The 24,010-nt window shown below is 45.3% G+C and overlaps 1 pseudogene; it reads right to left on the bottom strand.

Moving 5' to 3' along the window:
• The window catches only part of LOC115124405 (sushi, nidogen and EGF-like domain-containing protein 1), a 169,495-nt pseudogene that overhangs the window by 164 nt on the left and 145,321 nt on the right, over positions 1-24,010 (bottom strand).

Raw genomic sequence — 24,010 nt, 5'->3', positions numbered from 1 at the left:
TTAATGGCTGGTCAGTCAGCATTTCACTGTGAGGTCTATCTACAGTGCTGGTCAGTCTGCATTTCACTTGTCTATCTACACCTGTTGGTTAAGGGCTGGTCAGTCAGCATTTCACTGTGAGGTCTATCTACACCTGTTGGTTAAGGGCTGGTCAGTCAACATTTCACTGTGAGGTCTATCTACACCTGTCGCATGTTGTGACAAATACAATTTGTATCATAGAAAACCAACCATTATGATTGGCTGTTGGTTCTTCTGTCTGTTGAAACAAGAGAAAACGAGAGGATTGTTATTATATATGGATGACTTCCTTCAGTACAGTAATATCCTCTATTCACATTGTTGTAACTCACTGGGACTTTTCTTGGGCAGCGGTGGTTCACAGATCTCTCGATAACAAAGATCCCGCTGCACTTTAAACGTCCTTTTGTACCTGGGGAGCACAAATCAACTTGTATTAGTCACATGCACTGAATACAACAGGTGTAGTAGACATTACAGTGAAATGCTGAATACAACAGGTGTAGTAGACATTACAGTGAAATGCTGAATACAACAGGTGTAGTAGACCTTACAGTGAAATGCTGAATACAACCGGTGTACTAGACCTCACAGTGAAATGCTTACTTACAAGCCTTTAAACAACAAAGCAGTTTTCAGACCCCCCCCCCCAAAAAAAGTAAGAGGTAAGAAAAACAAATATAATAACAAAAAAAGAGGAGCAGTAAATAACAATAGCGGGGCTATATACAGGGTATTACGGTACAATGTGGAGGCTATATACAGGGTATTACGGTACAATGTGGAGGCTATATACAGGGTATTACGGTACAATGTGGAGGCTATATACAGGGTATTACGGTACAATGTGGAGGCTATATACAGGGTATTACGGCACAATGTGGAGGCTATATACAGGGTATTACGGTACAATGTGGAGGCTATATACAGGGTATTACGGTACAATGTGGAGGCTATATACAGGGTATTACGGTACAATGTGGAGGCTATATACAGGGTATTACGGTACAATGTGGAGGCTATATACAGGGTATTACGGTACAATGTGGAGGCTATATACAGGGTATTACGGTACAATGTGGAGGCTATATACAGGGTATTACGGTACAATGTGGAGGCTATATACAGGGTATTACGGTACAATGTGGAGGCTATATACAGGGTATTACGGTACAATGTGGAGGCTATATACAGGGTATTACGGTACAATGTGGAGGCTATATACAGGGTATTACGGTACAATGTGGAGGCTATATACAGGCTATTACGGTACAATGTGGAGGCTATATACAGGGTGTTACGGTACAATGTGGAGGCTATATACAGGGTATTACGGTACAGAGTCAATGTGGAGGCTATATACAGGGTGTTACGGTACAGAGTCAATGTGGAGGCTATATACAGGGTATTACGGTACAATGTGGAGGCTATATACAGGGTATTACGGTACAATGTGGAGGCTATATACAGGGTATTACGGTACAATGTGGAGGCTATATACAGGGTATTACGGTACAATGTGGAGGCTATATACAGGGTATTACGGTACAATGTGGAGGCTATATACAGGGTATTACGGTACAATGTGGAGGATATATACAGGGTATTACGGTACAATGTGGAGGCTATATACAGGGTATTACGGTACAATGTGGAGGCTATATACAGGGTATTACGGTACAATGTGGAGGCTATATACAGGGTGTTACGGTACAATGTGGAGGCTATATACAGGGTATTACGGTACAGAGTCAATGTGGAGGCTATATACAGGGTGTTACGGTACAGAGTCAATGTGGAGGCTATATACAGGGTATTACGGTACAATGTGGAGGCTATATACAGGGTATTACGGTACAGAGTCAATGTGGAGGCTATATACAGGGTATTACGGTACAGAGTCAATGTGGAGGCTATATACAGGGTATTGCGGTACAGAGTCAATGTGGAGGCTATATACAGGGGTGTTCAATGTGGAGGCTATATACAGGGTGTTACGGTACAGAGTCAATGTGGAGGCTATATACAGGGTATTACGGTACAGAGTCAATGTGGAGGCTATATACAGGGTGTTACGGTACAGAGTCAATGTGGAGGCTATATACAGGGTATTACGGTACAGAGTCAATGTAGATGCTATATACAGGGTGTTACGGTACAGAGTCAATGTGGAGGCTATATACAGGGTGTTCCGGTACAGAGTCAATGTGGAGGCTATATACAGGGTATTACGGTACAGAGTCAATGTGGAGTCTATATACAGGGTATTACGGTACAGAGTCAATGTGGAGGCCCTTCAGGAAGTCCAGGATCCATGTGCAGAGGAAGGTGTTTAGTCCCAGGGTCCTTAGCTTAGTGATGAGCTTTGAGGGCACTATGCTGTTGAACACTGAGCTGTAGTCAATGAACAGCATTCTCACATAGATGTTCCTTTTGTCCAGGTGGGAAAGGGCAGTGTGAAGTGCAATAGAGATTGCATCATTTGTGGATCTGTTTGTGCAGTATGCAAATTGGAGTGGGTGTAGGGTTTCTGGGATAATGGTGTTGATATGAGCCATGACCAGCCTTTCAAAGCATTTCTTGGCTACAGTTGTGAGTGCTACGTGTCGCTAGTCATTTAGGCAGGTTACCTTAGTGTTCTTTGGCACAGGGACTACGGTGGTCTGCTTGAAACATGGCATTACAGACTCGGACAGGGAGAGATTGAAAATGTCAGTGAAGACCCTTGCCAGTTGGTCAGCGCATGCTCGCAGTACACGTCCTCGCAATGTGAATGTTGACCTGTCTTACTCACATCGACAGCAGAGAGAGTGATCGCACAGTCTTCCGGAACAGCTGGTGCTCTCATGCATGTTTCAGTGTTATTTACCTCGAAGCGAACATAGAAGTAGTTTAGCTCATCTGGTAGGCTCTTGTCACTGGGCAGCTCTCGGCTGTGCTTCCCTTTGTAGTCTGTAATGGTTTGCAAGCCCTGCAACATCTGACGAGTGTCAGAGCCGGTGTAGTACGATTCGATCTTAGTCAGTTATTGATGCTTTGCCTGTTTGATGGTTCATCGGAGGGCGTAGCGGGATTTCTTATAAGCTTCCGGTTTAGAGTCCCGCTCCTTGAAAGCGGCAGCTCTTGCCTTTAGCTCAGTGCGGATGTTGCCTGTAATCCATGGCTTCTGGATGGGGTATGTACGTACGGTCACTGTGGTGGACGACGTCATCAATGCACTTATTGATGAAGCCAATGACTAATGTGGTGTACTCCTAAATGTTTGACACTCACAGGTAACACTACTATTACTACTGCTACTACTTCTGCTGCTGCTACTACCGCTTCTACTACTACTACTGCTGCGACTGATGATGCTACTACTACTACTACTACTACTACTACTACTACTACTGCTACTAGTCTAGTACTACTGATACTACTATTACACAGTATATACTATATGCATCTGTAAAGGCTTCAGTATACCGAGATTGAGGGTGACATCAGTCCTGACAGGTACAAACATGCACAGGATATCACTGTTGTCCGCAGTTTGACACTCACAGGTAATGGCAGACTTCACCCACCCAGACGGGCATGCTCTTGGTTTCAGAGTAGAGGCGGGTACACGGGTGGGGCACTCGCTGGCAGACTGCAGTCGGGGTTGCGGCAGGACAAAGATAAACACAGAGAGAGAAAGGTATTAAAACACGGAGAATCTTTGGACCAGAGGAAGCAACAGTTACAAGGCTGTTAAATGTGAGATGAGGGACTTTGGAGAGAGGGCAGAGGAAGGGGGAGAGGAAGGTATGGAAGGAGGAAGAGAGAAAGAAGGGAGGCAGAGAGGAAGGTATTGAACAGAGCAATACTCAATCATTAGGCATCAACGCCAAAGGAACTGAATAATATTAAGAAATGCTATAGATGGAAGGAAAGTAGTGTGGAAACCCACCGTAAAAACAATTAGGCAACAACCAATTCAATCCCTTTTAGACAACTTCCTGGACAAAACGTTACACTGTAATAGTGAAGGTGTAAACTTGTCAGTAAAAAACTTGACAGTATATTTGACCTCTCAGCTTCCCTATCAAAAAATAAATAAATTCACACAGATAACCGAAGAAAATGAACAACAATGACAAATGGTTTGATGAAGAATGCAAAAACCTAAGAAAGAAATTGAGAAACCTATCCAACCAAAAACATTGAGACCCAGAACACCTGAGTCTACACCTTCACTATGGTGAATCACTAAAACAAAACTACGGACAAAGAAGGAGCAACACGTCAGAAATCAGCTCAATGCAACTGAAGAATCCGTAGACTCTAACCACTTCTGGGGAAATTGGAAAACACTAAACAAACAACAACACAAATAATTATCTATCCAAAACAGAGATGTATGGATAACCCACTTCTCTAATACTTTTGGCCCTATAACAAAGAACAAAGAGCAAAAAAACATATACATGATCAAAATACAAATCTTTGAATCAACAATTAAAGACGACCAGAACCCACTGGATTCTCCAATTACATTGAATGAACTACAGGACAAACTAAAAACCCTTCAACCCCAAAAGGCCTGTGGGGTTGATGATATCCTCAATGAAATGATCAAATATACAGACCACAAATTCCAATTGGCTATACTTAAACTCTTTAACATCATCCTCAGCTCTGGCATCTTCCCAAATATTTAGAACCAAGGACTGATCACCCCAAATTTGACCCCAATAACCACCTATGTGTCAACAGCAACCTTGGGAAAATCCTCTGCGTCATCATTAACAGCAGACTAGTTCATTTCCTCATTGAAAACAATGTACTGAGCAAATGTCAAATTGGCTTTTTACCAAATTACCGTATGACAGACCATGTAGTCACCCTGCACACCCTAATTGACAACCAAACAAACCAAAACAAAGGAAAAGTCTTTGTTGACTTCAAAAAAGCTTTTGACTCCATTTGGCATGAGAGTCTGCATGAAAGCTCCACCTTATCTCAGTTCACTGGTCACGATGGCAACACCCACCCGTAGCACGCGCTCCAGCAGGTGTATCTCACTGATCATCCCTAAAGCCAACACCTCATTTGGCTGCCTTTCGTTCCAGTTCTCTGCTGCCTGTGACTGGAACGAATTACAAAAATCGCTGAAGTTGGAGACTTTTATCTCCCTCACCAACTTCAAACATCTAATATCTGAGCAGCTAACCGATCGCTGCAGCTGTACATAGTCTATCGGTAAATAGCCCACCCATTTTTACCTACCTCATCCCCATACTGTTTTTATTTATTTACTTTTCTGCACACCAATATCTCTATCTGTACATTACCATCTGATCATTTATCACTCCAGTGTTAATCTGCAAAATTGTAATTATTCGCCTACCTCCTCCTGCCTTTTGCACACATTGTATATAGACTCCCCTTTTTTTCTACTGTGTTATTGACTTGTTAATTGTTTACTCCATGTGTAACTCTGTGTTGTCTGTTCACACTGCTATGCTTTATCTTGACCAGGTCGCAGTTGTAAATGAGAACTTGTTCTCAACTAGCCTACCTGGTTAAATAAAGGTGAAATAAAAAATAAATAAATAAATAAACAAGCAAATGATGGAAAGTGGTGTTGGGGGGAAAACCAGCACCTAGATCTTCTACACAGATTCTGCCAGACCTGGGCCCTGACAGAAAATCTCAGTAAGACAAAAATAATGGTGTTCCAAAAAAGGTCCAGTCACCAGGACCACAAATACAAATTCCATCTAAGCACTGTTGCCGTAGAGCACACAAAAAACTATACATACCTCGGCCTAAACGTCCGCTCACCAACCACGAATTCACGAAATGGGACAAACACCAAATTGAGTCTCTGCATGCAGAATTCTGCAAAAATATCCTCCGTGTACAACGTAAAACACCAAATAATACATGCAGAGCAGATTTAGGCCGATACCCACTAATTATCAAAAACCAGTAAAGAGACATTCTACAACCACCTAAAAGGAAGCGATTCCCAAACCTTCCATAACAAAGCCATAACCTACAGAGAGATGAACCTGGAGAAGAGTCCCCTAAGCAAGCTGGTTCTATGGGGTCTGTTTGTGTTTGTGAACAGAGCCCCAGGAAAGTAACACAATTAGACCCAACCAAATCATGAGAAAACAAACATATAATTACTTGACACATTGGAAAGAATTAACAAAAAAACTAGAATAATGTTTGGCCCTAAACAGAGTACACAATGGCAGAATACTTGACCACTGTGACTGACCCAAACTTAAGGAAAGCGTTGACTATGTACAGACTCAGTGATCAAAGACTTGCTACTGGCTCTCAAGAGAAGACAGGCTATGTGCAGACTCAGTGGGCATAGCCTTGCTATTGAGAAAGGCAGTTGTAGGCAGACCTGGCTCTCAAGAGAAGACAGGCTACGTGCTCACTGCCCACAAAATGAAGTGGAAACTGAGCTGCACTTCCTAACCTCCTGCCAAACGTATGACCATATTAGAGAGACATATTTCCCTCAGATTACACAGATCCACAAAGAATTCAAAAACAAACCCGATTTTGATAAACTCCCATATCTACTGGGTGAAATTCCAGTGTGACATCACAGCAGCAAGATTAGTGACCTGTTGCCACAAGAAAAAGGCAACCAGTGAAGAACAAACAACATTGTAAATACAACCCATATTTATGCTTATTTATTTCCCCTTGTGTACTTTAACTATTTGTACATTGTTACAACACTGTATATATATAATATGACATTTGTAATGTCTTTATTGTTTTGAAACTTCTGTATGTGTAATGTTTCCTGTTCATTTTTATTGTTTATTTCACTTTTGTTTATTATCTACCTCACTTGATTTGGCAATGTTAACACGTTACCCATGCCAATAAAGCCTCTTGAATTGAATTGAATTGAGAGAGAGAGAGAGAGACAGAGAGATATAGGACAGAAAGATCGGGAGGGAGAGAGAACAGAGCGATAGGGAGGGAGAGAGAGAACAGAGCGATAGGGAGGGAGAGAGAGAACAGAGCGATAGGGGGAGAGAGATAGAGAGAGATAAGGAGGGAGGGAGAGAACAGAGAGATAGACAGAGAGGTAAGGAGAGCGAGGACAGAGAGGGAGGGAGAGAGAGAACAGAGCAATAGGGAGGGAGAGAGAGAACAGAGCGATAGTGGGAGAGAGATAGAGAGAGATAAGGAGGGAAGGAGAGAACAGAGAGATAGGTAGGGCGGTAGGGAGAGACAGGACAGAGATATAGGGAGGGAGAGAGAGAACAGAGAGATAGGGAGAGAGAGAGTGAGGACAGAAAGAAAGGGTTTTTGTCTGAGAGGAGAGAGATAGGGAGGGCGGTAGGGAGAGACAGGACAGAGAGATAGGGAGGGTGGTAGGGAGAGACAGGACAGAGAGATAGGGAGGGCGGTAGGGAGAGACAGGACAGAGAGATAGGGAGGGCGGTAGGGAGAGACAGGACAGAGAGATAGGGAGGGCGGTAGGGAGAGACAGGACAGAGAGATAGGGAGGGCGGTAGGGAGAGACAGGACAGAGAGATAGGGAGGGCGGTAGGGAGAGTCAGGACAGAGAGATAGGGAGGGCGGTAGGGAGAGACAGAGAGAGATAGGGAGGGCGGTAGGGAGAGACAGGACAGAGAGATAGGGAGGGCGGTAGGGAGAGACAGGACAGAGAGATAGGGAGGGCGGTAGGGAGAGACAGGACAGAGAGATAGGGAGGGCGTTAGGGAGAGACAGGACAGAGAGATAGGGAGGGCGGTAGGGAGAGACAGGACAGAGAGATAGGGAGGGCGGTAGGGAGAGACAGGACAGAGAGATATGGGGGGCGGGAGGGAGAGAGTGAGGACAGAAAGAAAGGCTTTTTGTCTGAGAGGAGAGAAATAAGGAGGAAGGGGGGGGCAGAGAGGAAGGGAGAGAGAGGGAGGTATTTGGCACTCCTCCCTGGTGATTGATGGTTTTAGGAAAGGAATGAGTCTGACTGAGGGTGTTTGGGGGAGGAAATGCATTGAAGAGAAAGTGGTGGGGAGGGGAGGGAGAAAGACATAAACTTACACAGCTCACACTGCCTGCCCTTGAACCCAGCTGCGCAATTGCAGATGTATGAGTCGCTCCCCTTCTCACACGTACCCCCGTTCAGGCAGGGCAGGCTCTGGCAGTCCCAGGACGACTCTGAAACACAGCATACTGTTATCAGGACCCCAAGCAGAGAAAACCAGCAGCTCGGGTTTCACCAAGTCTGCATACGTCCCAAATGACACCATATGCTCTTTATGTGTCCACTACATTTGACCAGTGCCCTACAGACAATTTCTGATTGATTCTCTGTCCTGCTGTAGAGAACCTACCAGGCCCCTCCTCTTCCTCCTTCCTCTCTAGTGCAAGGCCGATTTGATTAGTTGTCTCCTCCATCTTCTGGAACTGAAGAGGAAGCTCAGGCTCTGCAAGGCAAAAAAAGAAGAAGAAGGATGCACTGTTTCTAAGGAGGTATTGAGCGAGATATATTGACACTTCACAAAGATCTTACTTGTGTCAGATCACACCATCATCATCACTGTTAAAGAGGCTGTTTTGCATTATGATATATGGGGGTTATGATACTACTTACTAGTGCGGTGTCTGATGACCTTTCTGGGCAGGCTCGTGAACTTAGCTGTTATCCTCCCCCTTCCATCAATCAGTTCTGTGTATCTGGAAGAGAACAAATGATGGCCGAAGCTTTTAGAGAGACAAGACAGATAGAGCCTGAGAGAACCAACCTTGTCTAGTTAGCATTAAATAGTCCGTTCACAATTTAGCAGTGGAAGAACAATTTCTACAATACGTGCGCAACACTGCGCTCTAGTGTCTCATAGCCTTGATAACTTAACCCCCTATCTCTCTCACTCTCTCACTCACTCACTCACTCACTCACTCACTCGCTCGCTCACTCACTCACTCACTCACTCACTCACTCACTCACTCACTCACTCACTCACTCACTCACTCACTCACTCACTCACTCACTCACTCAGTCAGTCAGTCAGTCAGTCACTCACTCACTCACTCACTCACTCACTCACTCACTCAGTCAGTCAGTCACTCACTCACTCACTCACTCACTCACTCACTCACTCACTCACTCACTCACTCACTCACTCACCACTCACTCACTCACTCTTACCTGGGCATCTCTTCAGAGTGCTCTCTCTCTCCAGTCACCCCGAGGTCCTGAGGTTCAGACGGGGCTAGTGTATGACCCACAGGGGTCCCCCCGACAGACGGTCTCTCCCTCGTCCTCCCTCCCCGTCGCTCGTCCATCGGTACTGGTCCAGGTAGAGTTAAAGTTAGTTGCATAGGAAGTGCTAAAGGAAAGCTTTTCAGACTGAAACAGACAAAACGATAGTCCTAGAATGGTAGAAGTCTCATTCTGGGCTCTAAGCAGAAGTCCATTACAATGTAAAATCTCAAGAGTTGGTGTATGTTAGAGCTGTAGCCGATAGAACAGTCTGGAAGCAGAGCACTCACATGTGGTGAAGGCCAGGTGTTGTGGTACACTGTGAATGTGTTCCTGTCCTGTGTTCCTAACAGCCATGAGGACTAGGTGGTAGTGTTGTCCTGGGGAAAGCTCTCTTAGGGTATATGTTTGCAGCTTCCCATTGGGTAGGAAGCGACTCCGGGTGCTCAGGCCTCGCGTCACATTGACCACGAAGCCGTCTGGCAGGTTCCTGGGATGGGGATCCCACGTCACCAGGGCGGAGTTGGAAGTCACATGGGTCAGAGACAGGTTCTGAGGGGGGAGGGGTCCTAGAGGGAGGGAGGGGGGGGGGGCACAGAGAGGACAGTCTGTCTGTATGCTGATAGAAACAGTTGTGACTAGAGGTCCAACAGACCCCAAAATTCTTAAATCCGGGTTCAAAATTCAGACTTTTGTCTCGGATCTGGAACGGGTCTGACATAATTGCCACAGGTCTCGGGTATGTGCTATTAAAATTAAAATGGATTTACCAACTGGAGAGAGAGAGAAGCCTTGGCCTTTTTCATAGAAGTAAAAAGGAAAGTTAGAGGAGAAAGAGGACAGTGAAAAGAAGCCGACAAGGGGAACGTCCTCGAAGGACAAGGGGAACGTCCTCGTAGGACAAGGGGAACGTCCTCGTAGGACAAGGGGAACGTCCTCGTAGGACAAGGGGAATGTCCTCGAAGGACAAGGGGAATGTCCTCGAAGGACAAGTTTTAACATTGTAGTGGACAAAGATGAGAAGACCGTTGATGCGGCCAAATCGCTATTCAAGTTTGATGCAATTTTCTACCTTTTATTTATTTATTTATTTTTCGTATATTTATTATAAATTGTTTATTCATTATTATTATTTAATAATCTACAACCAGTTCTTTAAATAGCCTATGCCAAAAGTGTTTTTTTCATGCATTTTCATTGCCTTTTTAAAAACATCTTCAGGATCGGTGGGGCCCCTGCGGGACGTTTGAGCTAATGTAGGCTAATGCGATTAGCATGAGGTTGTATTTTCTTCTACCAGATCTAATGTGTTATATTCTTCTACATTCCCTTCCCATTTCCACAAACTTCAAAGTGTTTCCTTTCAAATGGTGTCAAGAATATGCATATCCTTGCTTCAGGTCCTGAGCTACAGGCAGTTAGATTTGGGTATGTTATTTTAGGTCCTGAGCTACAGGCAGTTAGATTTGGGTATGTTATTTTAGGTCCTGAGCTACAGGCAGTTAGATTTGGGCGTTATTTTACAGGCAGCTATAGGCAGTTAGATTTGGGTATGTTATTTTAGGTCCTGAGCTACAGGCAGTTAGATTTGGGTATGTTATTTTAGGTCCTGAGCTACAGGCAGTTAGATTTGAGTTTGTTATTTTAGGCAAAAAAGGGTCCGATCCTTAAGAGGCTTTATTAACAAATGCGTAGTGAATTCCTCAGGGCGGGTTAATGCCAGGGACCTCACTGTATATGATATTATCACCATACGTAGGTGCCAGGGACCTCACTGTATATGATATTATCACCATACGTAGGTGCCAGGGACCTCACTGTATATGATATTATCACCATACGTAGGTGCCAGGGACCTCACTGTATATGATATTATCACCATACGTAGGTGCCAGGGACCTCACTGTATATGATATTATCACCATACGTAGGTGCCGATATAATATGGATTGCGATTCTCACGATTCTATTCGTAGGTTCATGTTCAGTCACAATATTGTTTTGAACATTCATTTTGGACTGAGGCCTGACTGTTCATGAGCAATATTGTTTTGAACATTCATTTTGGACTGAGGCCTGACTGAGCATTCTACTCAATGCATCGTCACTGAGGCCTGACTGAGCATTCTACTCAATGCATCGTCACTGAGGCCTGACTGAGCATTCTACTCAATGCATCGTCACTGAGGCCTGACTGAGCATTCTACTCAATGCATCGTCACTGAGGCCTGACTGAGCATTCTACTCAATGCATCGTCACTGAGGCCTGACTGAGCATTCTACTCAATGCATCGTCACTGAGGCCTGACTGAGCATTCTACTCAATGCATGACTGAGCATTCTACTCAATCACTGAGGCCTGACTGAGCATTCTACTCAATGCATCGTCACTGAGGCCTGACTGAGCATTCTACTCAATGCATCGTCACTGATGAAGATTTCATCCAAAGTGAATTAGAAATACAATGGCGTACAAACTAAGGCAAATAATAAGTAGGAAACACCTTTTGATGTAAAGTAAAGTTGACGATATGATAATACTTGCAAAGTTGTATCCTACTAACTATTTGACTACTTTTGAATGTTATTGTATTTCCAGGCACTATAGTGTAATGTAGACTAAACAGTAGTTCGCCTCAGTCTAGAATGATTGGGCTTATCACCTCTTTAGGGCACCTACTATGGCGCTGGCGATAGAAGGCGGCCCGAGAACGTTCAATACAATGGCACGACGTGCCAGTTGATCCTGATCCTGACAGTTGACCCTGACAGTTGATCCTGACAGTTGATCCTGATCCTGACAGTTGATCCTGACAGTTGATCCTGACAGTTGATCCTGATCCTGACAGTTGATCCTGACAGTTGATCCTGACAGGTGATCCTGACAGTTGATCCTGACAGTTGATCCTGATCCTGACAGTTGACCCTGACAGTTGATCCTGACAGTTGATCCTGACAGTTGATCCTGACAGTTGATCCTGACAGTTGATCCTGATCCTGACAGTTGATCCTGACAGTTGATCCTGACAGTTGATCCTGATCCTGACAGTTGATCCTGACAGTTGATCCTGACAGTTAATCCTGACAGTTGATCCTGACAGTTAATCCTGACAGTTGATCCTGACAGTTGATCCTGATCCTGACAGTTGATCCTGATCCTGACAGTTGATCCTGACAGTTGATCCTGATCCTGACAGTTGATCCTGACAGTTGATCCTGATCCTGACAGTTAATCCTGATCCTGACAGTTGATCCTGACAGTTGATCCTGATCCTGACAGTTAATCCTGATCCTGACAGTTAATCCTGATCCTGACAGTTAATCCTGATCCTGACAGTTGATCCTGATCCTGACAGTTAATCCTGATCCTGACAGTTAATCCTGATCCTGACAGTTAATCCTGATCAGTTAATCCTGATCCTGACAGTTAATCCTGATCCTGACAGTTAATCCTGATCCTGACAGTTGATCCTGATCACATTTTCTAATGGGAGTGGCCATATTTAAGTGTCTTGTCTCAGGTTAATGAATCTCTCTGCGCGGTGGACAAGACTATCTATGTTAGGATGGGGAAGTTTCCAGATGCTTAACGAATGCATAGTGAATTCCTGAGGTTCATTGAGTTTCTGCTTCTGGTTATCTGAAAATTGTTGATTGTAAAAAAAGGGCTTTATAAAATACATGTTTGGATTGATTGATTAATGTATGAGACATGTGATGACATACTGGTCCAGACGTGCAGCGGTCCAGCAGAGTGACTGGTGGAGGGCGACTCGTCTGGTCTGATACCACTCTGAGTTAGAACATCCACCGTGTACATCTGACCAGGGAGCAGAGAGCTGAAGGGGAGAAACACAGAAACACACAGACAGAAATCCCAGTCATGCAACATGACAAAAAAAATCAAAATATTCTGCTCTGGTCTATGGATGTTTATCAGCGTTGGCTTCACACCGCCATCTACTGGATGAAATGTGTATTGCAGTGCAGACAGTGCCCTAGAACAGTGGTTCCCAAAAAGGGGTATCCTGGCCTACCCACAGGGGGTACTGGAGAAGACTCATGAGACCATAGGTTTACTGGTAAAATGCACATGAGAGGTTACTTCAGGGTTTACTCCGGGCAGAGCAAAACTCAATTGGTTGTACAGTAACTGAAAAAGCTTGAGAACCAATGCCATAGAAAGTCATATTAAGTGATAGTGATACAGTGGCGCCCAGTGGACATAATCAGTATTGCAGGCTGTAAGTCAGTGGTTTTTCAACTTTTTGTTTGGTCACTACCTCCAAATACATCATGCTCTGCCCAGACTACCTCTTCATGGGCATTAGACCAGTAGGCCTATGATCTCACGAGTCTTTCCAAGTACCCCTGTGGATAGACTAAGTACTTTGAGAATCACTCAAATCTACTGCCAAACTAGTGACAATAATGTTGAATGGAGCAGAACCTGAAGGCATATTCCATTGTGCTGGTGTTGAGCAGAGCGGTGGCAACTCCACTACCGTCCCAGGAGACCAGGGAAAGGCGCACCTGGCTGACGGTAGCATGACGAGCAGCCTGAACCAGCCACCTCAGCCATACCTGGGAGGACGATACGTTGACTACCTGCAGCTGGTCCACCCGCCGTGGCCCTGACACACAGAGAGATACACAGGTCAGTATAGACACACACACACACACACACACACACACACACAGAGAGATACACAGGTCAGTATACACACACACACACACACACACACACACACACGCAGAGAGAGAGAAACACAGGTCAGTACACACACACACACACACACACACACACACAGAGAGAGAGAAACACAGGTCAGTATACACACACACACACACACACACACACACACACACACACACACACACACACACACACACACACACACATTCTAAACTACACTATACATAAAACAGTGGGATGGTCACTGTACTGAAGCAGTCCACTCACGGGTGCGTATGAGAGCGATGGCTGGCTGGCTGATATCGTTGCTGTTGGTGTTTCGTCTCACTGAGAACGTAGAGATGTTGTATAGCAGGCCGGGCACCAGGCCCTGCAGCTGATAGGTGGACTGCTTCTTGTCCAGGAAGTCAGTCTTCCTGGTTCCACTGCCACGGCCCAGGAGACCCAGAGGGGCGTAGGTCACAGCGAAGCCACTGACCTATCCATGGGTTGCATGTTTGTTTTAGGACTGAAGCCCAGCAGAGATTTCTACCCAATGCAGTCTCAATATGTGCTAATGAACATCTCGTCTGAAGTGCATTACTGTGGCTTGAAAACACGATTACAAGTTTCAAATATCGCCAGGTTGGCTTTCGAGGCAGTAGAGGCCTCTCTCCCCACTATCTAAGATTGAGGGGAGAGCACCGACATTTTAGCTCGCTAACGTTAGCATTGCTAGCTATTTCTGAAAAACGTTGGTAGCCCACGACAACATTGCCATCGCTCGAAAGAAAAACTTGACGACAGCATAATGATAACAACGTTATTTTCTACTCATTTGTCTACTTTAACAATATCATGATATTTCCAGGCCACTATAGTCTAATTGCGATGAAACAGTCATTAGCCCCCCATTTCAGAAAGACGTCAATATGCTGCGGCATCTGTAGCATGGTGATGCGGTAACTATGTGTTCTAAGTGTTCAAGGTTTCAGTGTGCTTCCTTGATGGCACTCTATTCCCTATATAGTGCACTACTTATGACCAGAGCCCTATTCCCTATATAGTGCACTACTTATGACCAGAGCCCTATTCCCTATATAGTGCACTACTTATGACCAGAGCCCTATTCCCTATATAGTGCACTACTCATGACCAGAGCCCTATTCCCTATATAGTGCACTACTCATGACCAGAGCCCTATTCCCTATATAGTGCACTACTCATGACCAGAGCCCTATTCCCTATATAGTGCACTACTATAGACCAGAGCCCTATTCCCTATATAGTGCACTACTCATGACCAGAGCCCTATTCCCTATATAGTGCACTACTATAGACCAGAGCCCTATTCCCTATATAGTGCACTACTTCTGACCAGAGCCCTATTCCCTGTATAGTGCACTACTTATGACCAGAGCCCTATTCCCTATATAGTGCACTACTTATGACCAGAGCCCTATTCCCTATATAGTGCACTACTCATGACCAGAGCCCTATTCCCTATATAGTGCACTACTATAGACCAGAGCCCTATTCCCTATATAGTGCACTACTATAGACCAGAGCCCTATTCCCTATATAGTGCACTACTCATGACCAGAGCCCTATTCCCTATATAGTGCACTACTCATGACCAGAGCCCTATTCCCTATATAGTGCACTACTCATGACCAGAGCCCTATTCCCTATATAGTGCACTACTATAGACCAGAGCCCTATTCCCTATATAGTGCACTACTCATGACCAGAGCCCTATTCCCTATATAGTGCACTACTTTAGACCAGAGCCCTATTCCCTATATAGTGCACTACTTTAGACCAGAGCCCTAACACCCTATTCCCTATATAGTGCACTACTTTAGACCAGAGCCCTAACACCCTATTCCCTATATAGTGCACTACTTCTGACCAGAGCCCTATTCCCTATATAGTGCACTACTTTAGACCAGAGCCCTATTCCCTATATAGTGCACTACTTTAGACCAGAGTCCTATTCCCTATATAGTGCACTACTTTAGACCAGAGCCCTATTCCCTATATAGTGCACTACTTATGACCAGAGCCCTATTCCCTATATAGTGCACTACTCATGACCAGAGCCCTATTCCCTATATAGTGCACTACTCATGACCAGAGCCCTATTCCCTATATAGTGCACTACTTTAGACTAGAGCTTTAACACCCTATTCCCTATATAGTGCACTACTTTAGAACAGAGCCCTATTCCTACATAGTGCACTACTTTAGACCAGAGCCCTATTCCCTTAGTGCACTACTATAGACCAGAGCCCTATTCCCTACATAGTGCACTACTTTAGAACAGAGCCCTATTCCCTACATAGTGCACTACTTTAGACCAGAGCCCTATTCCCTACATAGTGCACTACTATAGACCAGAGCCCTATTCCCTACATAGTGCACTACTATAGACCAGAGCCCTATTCCCTATATAGTGCACTACTTATGACCAGAGCCCTATTACCTATATAGTGCACTACTCATGACCAGAGCCCTATTCCCTATACAGTGCACTACTCATGACCAGAGCCCTATTCCCTATATAGTGCACTACTCATGACCAGAGCCCTATTCCCTATATAGTGCACTACTATAGACCAGAGCCCTATTCCCTATATAGTGCACTACTCATGACCAGAGCCCTATTCCCTATATAGTGCACTACTATAGACCAGAGCCCTATTCCCTATATAGTGCACTACTCATGACCAGAGCCCTATTCCCTATATAGTGCACTACTCATGACCAGAGCCCTATTCCCTATATAGTGCACTACTCATGACCAGAGCCCTATTCCCTATATAGTGCACTACTTTAGACCAGAGCCCTATTCCTTATATAGTGCACTACTTTAGACCAGAGCCCTATTCCCTATATAGTGCACTACTTTAGACCAGAGCCCTAACACCCTATTCCCTATATAGTGCACTACTTTAGACCAGAGCCCTAACACCCTATTCCCTATATAGTGCACTACTTCTGACCAGAGCCCTATTCCCTATATAGTGCACTACTTTAGACCAGAGCCCTATTCCCTATATAGTGCACTACTTTAGACCAAAGTCCTATTCCCTATATAGTGCACTACTTTAGACCAGAGCCCTATTCCCTATATAGTGCACTACTTATGACCAGAGCCCTATTCCCTATATAGTGCACTACTCATGACCAGAGCCCTATTCCCTATATAGTGCACTACTCATGACCAGAGCCCTATTCCCTATATAGTGCACTACTTTAGACTAGAGCTTTAACACCCTATTCCCTATATAGTGCACTACTTTAGACAAGAACCCTATTCCCTACATAGTGCACTACTTTAGAACAGAGCCCTATTCCCTACATAGTGCACTACTTTAGACCAGAGCCCTATTCCCTACATAGTGCACTACTATAGACCAGAGCCCTATTCCCTACATAGTGCACTACTATAGACCAGAGCCCTATTCCCTATATAGTGCACTACTTATGACCAGAGCCCTATTCCCTATATAGTGCACTACTCATGACCAGAGCCCTATTCCCTATACAGTGCACTACTCATGACCAGAGCCCTATTCCCTATATAGTGCACTACTCATGACCAGAGCCCTATTCCCTATATAGTGCACTACTATAGACCAGAGCCCTATTCCCTATATAGTGCACTACTCATGACCAGAGCCCTATTCCCTATATAGTGCACTACTATAGACCAGAGCCCTATTCCCTATATAGTGCACTACTCATGACCAGAGCCCTATTCCCTATATAGTGCACTACTCATGACCAGAGCCCTATTCCCTATATAGTGCACTACTCATGACCAGAGCCCTATTCCCTATATAGTGCACTACTCATGACCAGAGCCCTATTCCCTATATAGTGCACTACTCATGACCAGAGCCCTATTCCCTATATAGTGCACTACTTCTGACCCGAGCCCTATTCCCTATATAGTGCACTACTCATGACCAGAGCCCTATTCCCTATATAGTGCACTACTCATGACCAGAGCCATATTCCCTATATAGTGCACTACTATAGACCAGAGCCCTATTCCCTATATAGTGCACTACTTTAGACCAGAGCCCTATTCCCTATATAGTGCACTACTTTAGACCAGAGCCCTATTCCCTGTATAGTGCACTACTTTAGACCAGAGCCCTAACACCCTATTCCCTATATAGTGCACTACTTCTGACCAGAGCCCTATTCCCTATATAGTGCACTACTTTAGACCAGAGCCCTATTCCCTATATAGTGCACTACTTTAGACCAGAGCCCTATTCCCTATATAGTGCACTACCTTAGACCAGAGCCCTATTCCCTATATAGTGCACTACTTATGACCAGAGCCCTATTCCCTATATAGTGCACTACTCATGACCAGAGCCCTATTCCCTATATAGTGCACTACTCATGACCAGAGCCCTATTCCCTATATAGTGCACTACTTTAGACTAGAGCTTTAACACCCTATTCCCTATATAGTGCACTACTTTAGACAAGAGCCCTATTCCCTACATAGTGCACTACTTTAGAACAGAGCCCTATTCCCTACATAGTGCACTACTTTAGACCAGAGCCCTATTCCCTACATAGTGCACTACTATAGACCAGAGCCCTATTCCCTACATAGTGCACTACTATAGACCAGAGCCCTATTCCCTATATAGTGCACTACTTTAGGCCAGAGCCCTATTCCCTATACAGTGCACTACTTTAGACCAGAGCCCTATTCCCTATATAGTGCACTACTTTAGACCAGAGCCCTATTCCCTATATAGTCCACTACTTTAGACCAGAGCCCTATTCCCTATATAGTGCACTACTTTAGACCAGAGCCCTAACACCCTATTCCCTATATAGTGCACTACTTTAGACCAGAGCCCTATTCCCTATATATACTGCACTACTTTAGACCAGAGCCCTATTCCCTATATAGTGCACTACTTTAGTTAGCCAGCTGACGTTTGTTGTTGTTGTTGCTAAAGATAAGCACCATGAAATGGGCGATGGTGTAATGAATTGTTTATCAAAGTAATCTGTCTAACTCATTGATCTAGCTGTGTAATATAACCCTCTGGTGAAAGCGGTCTTCTGACCACAATGGGTTAAAAAAAAAATGTATGAATTAAACTGACCACGCTCTGAGACGAGGGGTCCGGCAGGTCCCAGCGCAGCTCCACCTCATCCTCCTCCACCCGTAGTACATGCAGACCAGAGGGAGGCAACAGGTCTGGGAACAGTGATAAAAATAGCATTGGTTATTTCTACCACAAAGAAGAGACTTGGTATTGATTAATTGATACATTTATTTGAATTTATGGGTTTCTTGAATGATACACCAATGAGATCATTGATAGTCGATGGGATAGCTGAACGTGATTGACTCTCACCTCTCTCACAGTCCTTGCCTGTGTGACCCACTTTGCAAGTACAGCTGTAGTTCCCTTTCCTGTCACTGTGGCAGAGGCCTCTGTTCCCACACGGCTGCAGTACACAGGGATTCTCCACTAGGGGGAGTCAGAGACCATCTGTCACCATGATGTGCTATTCTGTTACCACCACCACCACCACCACAGTAGAAGAGACTGCATCCAAAATGGCACCACGGGAGGTTGGTGGCACCATAATTGGGGAGGACGAGCTCGTGGTAATGGCTGGAGCAGAATAGGTGGAATGGTGTGAAATACATCGAACACGTGGTTTCCATGGTTTCCATGGTTTCCATGTGTTTGTCGCCGTTCCATTCACTCCGTCCCAGCCATTATTATGAGCCGTCCTCCCCTCAGCAGCCGCCACTGAATGGCACCCTATTCCCTAGATAGGGCCCTGGTCAAAAGTAGTGCACTATAGAGGGAATAGGGTGCCATAGGGCCCTGGTCAAAAGTAGTGCACCATAGAGGGAATAGGGTGCCATTTCAGACTCGACCGGTATAGCTCTACTCACATGACTGGCAGCGGTCCCCCAAGAACCCTGCTTTACACACACACAGGTAGTTGTTTCTGGAGCCCCGACACACACCGCCATTCAAACAGGGGCTGGACTCACATGTGTCCTGCTCTGGAGACACAACACACTCAGAGACAGGAAGGATACAACTGGAATACAGCTGGAGGGATACAACTGGAATACAACTGGAGGGATACAACTGGAATACAACTGGAGGGATACAACTGGAATACAGCTGGAGGGATACAACTGGAATACAGCTGGAGGGATACAACTGGAATACAACTGGAGGGATACAACTGGAATACAGCTGGAGGGATACAACTGGAATACAACTGGAGGGATACAACTGGAATACAGCTGGAGGGATACAACTGGAATACAGCTGGCGGGATACAACTGGAATACAGCTGGAGGGATACAACTGGAATACAGCTGGAGGGATACAACTGGAGGGATACAACTGGAGGGATACAACTGGAATACAGCTGGAGGGATACAACTGGAATACAGCTGGAGGGATACAACTGGAATGCAGCTGGAGGGATACAACTGGAGGGATACAACTGGAGGGATACAACTGGAGGGATACAACTGGAGGAATACAGCTGGAGGGATACAACTGGAGGGATACAACTGGAATACAGCTGGAGGGATACAACTGGTGGGATACAACTGGAATACAGCTGGAGGGATACAACTGGAGGGATACAACTGGAATACAGCTGGAGGGATACAACTGGAATACAGCTGGAGGGATACAACTGGAGGGATACAACTGGAATACAGCTGGAGGGATACAACTGGAATACAGCTGGAGGGATACAACTGGAATACAACTGGAGGGATACAACTGGAGGGATACAACTGGAATACAGCTGGAGGGATACAACTGGAATACAGCTGGAGGGATTCAACTGGAATACAGCTGGAGGGATACAACTGGAATACAACTGGAGGGATACAACTGGAATACAGCTGTAGGGATACAACTGGAATACAGCTGGAGGGATACAACTGGAATACAGCTGGAGGGATATAACTGGAATACAGATGGAGGGTTACAACTGGAATACAGCTGGAGGGATACAGCTGGAGGGATACAACAGGAATACAACTGGAGGGATACAACAGGAATACAGCTGAGGGATACAACTGAGGGAACAGGAATACAACTGGAGGGATACAACTGGAATACAGCTGGAGGGATACAGCTGGAGGGATACAACAGGAATACAGCTGGAGGGATAAAACAGGAATACAAATGGAGGGATAAAACAGGAATACAGCTGGAGGGATACAACTGGAATACAGCTGGAGGGTTACAACTGGAGGGATACAACTGGAATACAGCTGGAGGGATACAACTGGAAGGATACAACTGGAATACAGCTGGAGGGATAAAACAGGAATACAGCCGGAGGGATACAACTGGAATACAGCTGGAGGGATACAAATGGAATACAGCTGGAGGGATACAACTGGAATACAGCTGGAGGGATACAGCTGGAGGGATACAACTGGAATACAACTGGATGGATAAAACTGGAATACAGCTGGAGGGATACAACTGGAATACAACTGGAGGGATACAACAGGAATACAGCTGGAGGGATACAACTGGAATACAGCTGGAGGGATACAACAGGAATACAACTGGAGGGATCCAACTGGAATACAACTGGAGGGATACAACTGGAATGCAGCTGGAGGGATACAACTGGAATACAGCTGGAGGGATACAACAGGAATACAGCTGGAGGGATACAACTGGAGGAATACAACTGGAATACAGCTGGAGGGATACAGCTGGAGGGATACAACTGGAATACAGATGGAGGGTTACAACTGGAATACAGATGGAGGGATACAACTGGAATACAGCTGGAGGGATACAACTGGAATACAGCTGGAGGGATACAACAGGAATACAGCTGGAGGGATACAGCTGGAGGGATACAACAGGAATACAACTGGAGGGATACAACTGGAATACAGCTGGAGGGATACAGCTGGAGGGATACAACAGGAATACAGCTGGAGGGATAAAACAGGAATACAAATGGAGGGATAAAACAGGAATACAGCTGGAGGGATACAACTGGAATACAGCTGGAGGGTTACAACTGGAGTGATACAACTGGAATACAGCTGGAGGGATACAACTGGAAGGATACAACTGGAATACAGCTGGAGGGATAAAACAGGAATACAGCCGGAGGGATACAACTGGAATACAGCTGGAGGGATACAAATGGAATACAGCTGGAGGGATACAACTGGAATACAGCTGGAGGGATATAGCTGGAGGGATACAACTGGAATACAACTGGATGGATAAAACTGGAATACAGCTTTCAAATCAAATCAAATCAAATTTTATTTGTCACATACACATGGTTAGCAGATGTTAATGCGAGTGTAGCGAAATGCTTGTGCTTCTAGTTCCGACAATGCAGTGATAACCAACAAGTAATCTAACTAACAATTCCAAAACTACTGTCTTATACACAGTGTAAGGGGATAAGGAATATGTACATAAGGATATATGAATGAGTGATGGTACAGAGCAGCATACAGTAGATGGTATCGAGTACAGTATATACATATGAGATGAGTATGTAGACAAAGTAAACAAAGTGGCATAGTTAAAGTGGCTAGTGACATAAGAATGCAGTCGATGATCTAGAGTACAGTATATACATATGCATATGAGATGAATAGTGTAGGGTAAGTAACATTATATAAGGTAGCATTGTTTAAAGTGGCTAGTGATATATTTACATCATTTCCCATCAATTCCCATTATTAAAGTGGCTGGAGTTGGGTCAGTGTCAATGACAGTGTGTTGGCAGCAGCCACTCAATGTTAGTGGTGGCTGTTTAACAGTCTGATGGCCTTGAGATAGAAGCTGTTTTTCAGTCTCTCGGTCCCAGCTTTGATGCACCTGTACTGACCTCGCCTTCTGGATGATAGCGGGGTGAACAGGCAGTGGTTTGGGTGGTTGATGTCCTTGATGATCTTTATGGCCTTCCTGTAACATCGGGTGGTGTAGGTGTCCTGGAGGGCAGGTAGTTTGCCCCGGTGATGCGTTGTGCAGACCTCACTACCCTCTGGAGAGCCTTACGGTTGAGGGCGGAGCAGTTGCCGTACCAGGCGGTGATACAGCCCGCCAGGATGCTCTCGATTGTGCATCTGTAGAAGTTTGTGAGTGCTTTTGGTGACAAGCCGAATTTCTTCAGCCTCCTGAGGTTGAAGAGGCGCTGCTGCGCCTTCTTCACGACGCTGTCAGTGTGAGTGGACCAATTCAGTTTGTCTGTGATGTGTATGCCGAGGAACTTAAAACTTGCTACCCTCTCCACTACTGATCCATCGATGTGGATAGGGGGTGTTCCCTCTGCTGTTTCCTGAAGTCCACAATCATCTCCTTAGTTTTGTTGACGTTGAGTGTGAGGTTATTTTCCTGACACCACACTCCGAGGCCCTCACCTCCTCCCTGTAGGCCGTCTCGTCGTTGTTGGTAATCAAGCCTACCACTGTTGTGTCGTCCGCAAACTTGATGATTGAGTTGGAGGCGTGCATGGCCACGCAGTCGTGGGTGAACAGGGAGTACAGGAGAGGGCTCAGAACGCACCCTTGTGGGGCCCCGTGTTGAGGATCAGCGGGGAGGAGATGTTGTTGCCTACCCTCACCACCTGTGGGCGGCCCGTCAGGAAGTCCAGTACCCAGTTGCACAGGGCGGGGTCGAGACCCAGGGTCTCGAGCTTGATGACGAGCTTGAGGGTACTATGGTATTGAATGCCGAGCTGTAGTCGATGAACAGCATTCTCACATAGGTATTCCTCTTGTCCAGGTGGGTTAGGGCAGTGTGCAGTGTGGTTGAGATTGCATCGTCTGTGGACCTATTTGGGCGGTAAGCAAATTGGAGTGGGTCTAGGGTGTCAGGTAGGGTGGAGGTGATATGGTCCTTGACTAGTCTCTCAAAGCACTTCATGATGACGGAAGTGAGTGCTACGGGGCGGTAGTCGTTTAGCTCAGTTACCTTAGCTTTCTTGGGAACAGGAACAATGGTGGCCCTCTTGAAGCATGTGGGAACAGCAGACTGGTATAGGGATTGATTGAATATGTCCGTAAA

Source organism: Oncorhynchus nerka, linkage group LG24, assembly GCF_034236695.1.
Source record: "Oncorhynchus nerka isolate Pitt River linkage group LG24, Oner_Uvic_2.0, whole genome shotgun sequence".
In the NCBI taxonomy this organism is placed as follows: Eukaryota; Metazoa; Chordata; class Actinopteri; order Salmoniformes; family Salmonidae; genus Oncorhynchus; species Oncorhynchus nerka.
The sequence above is the reverse complement of the archived record's forward strand: the minus strand, read 5'-3'. Positions and strand labels throughout refer to the sequence as shown.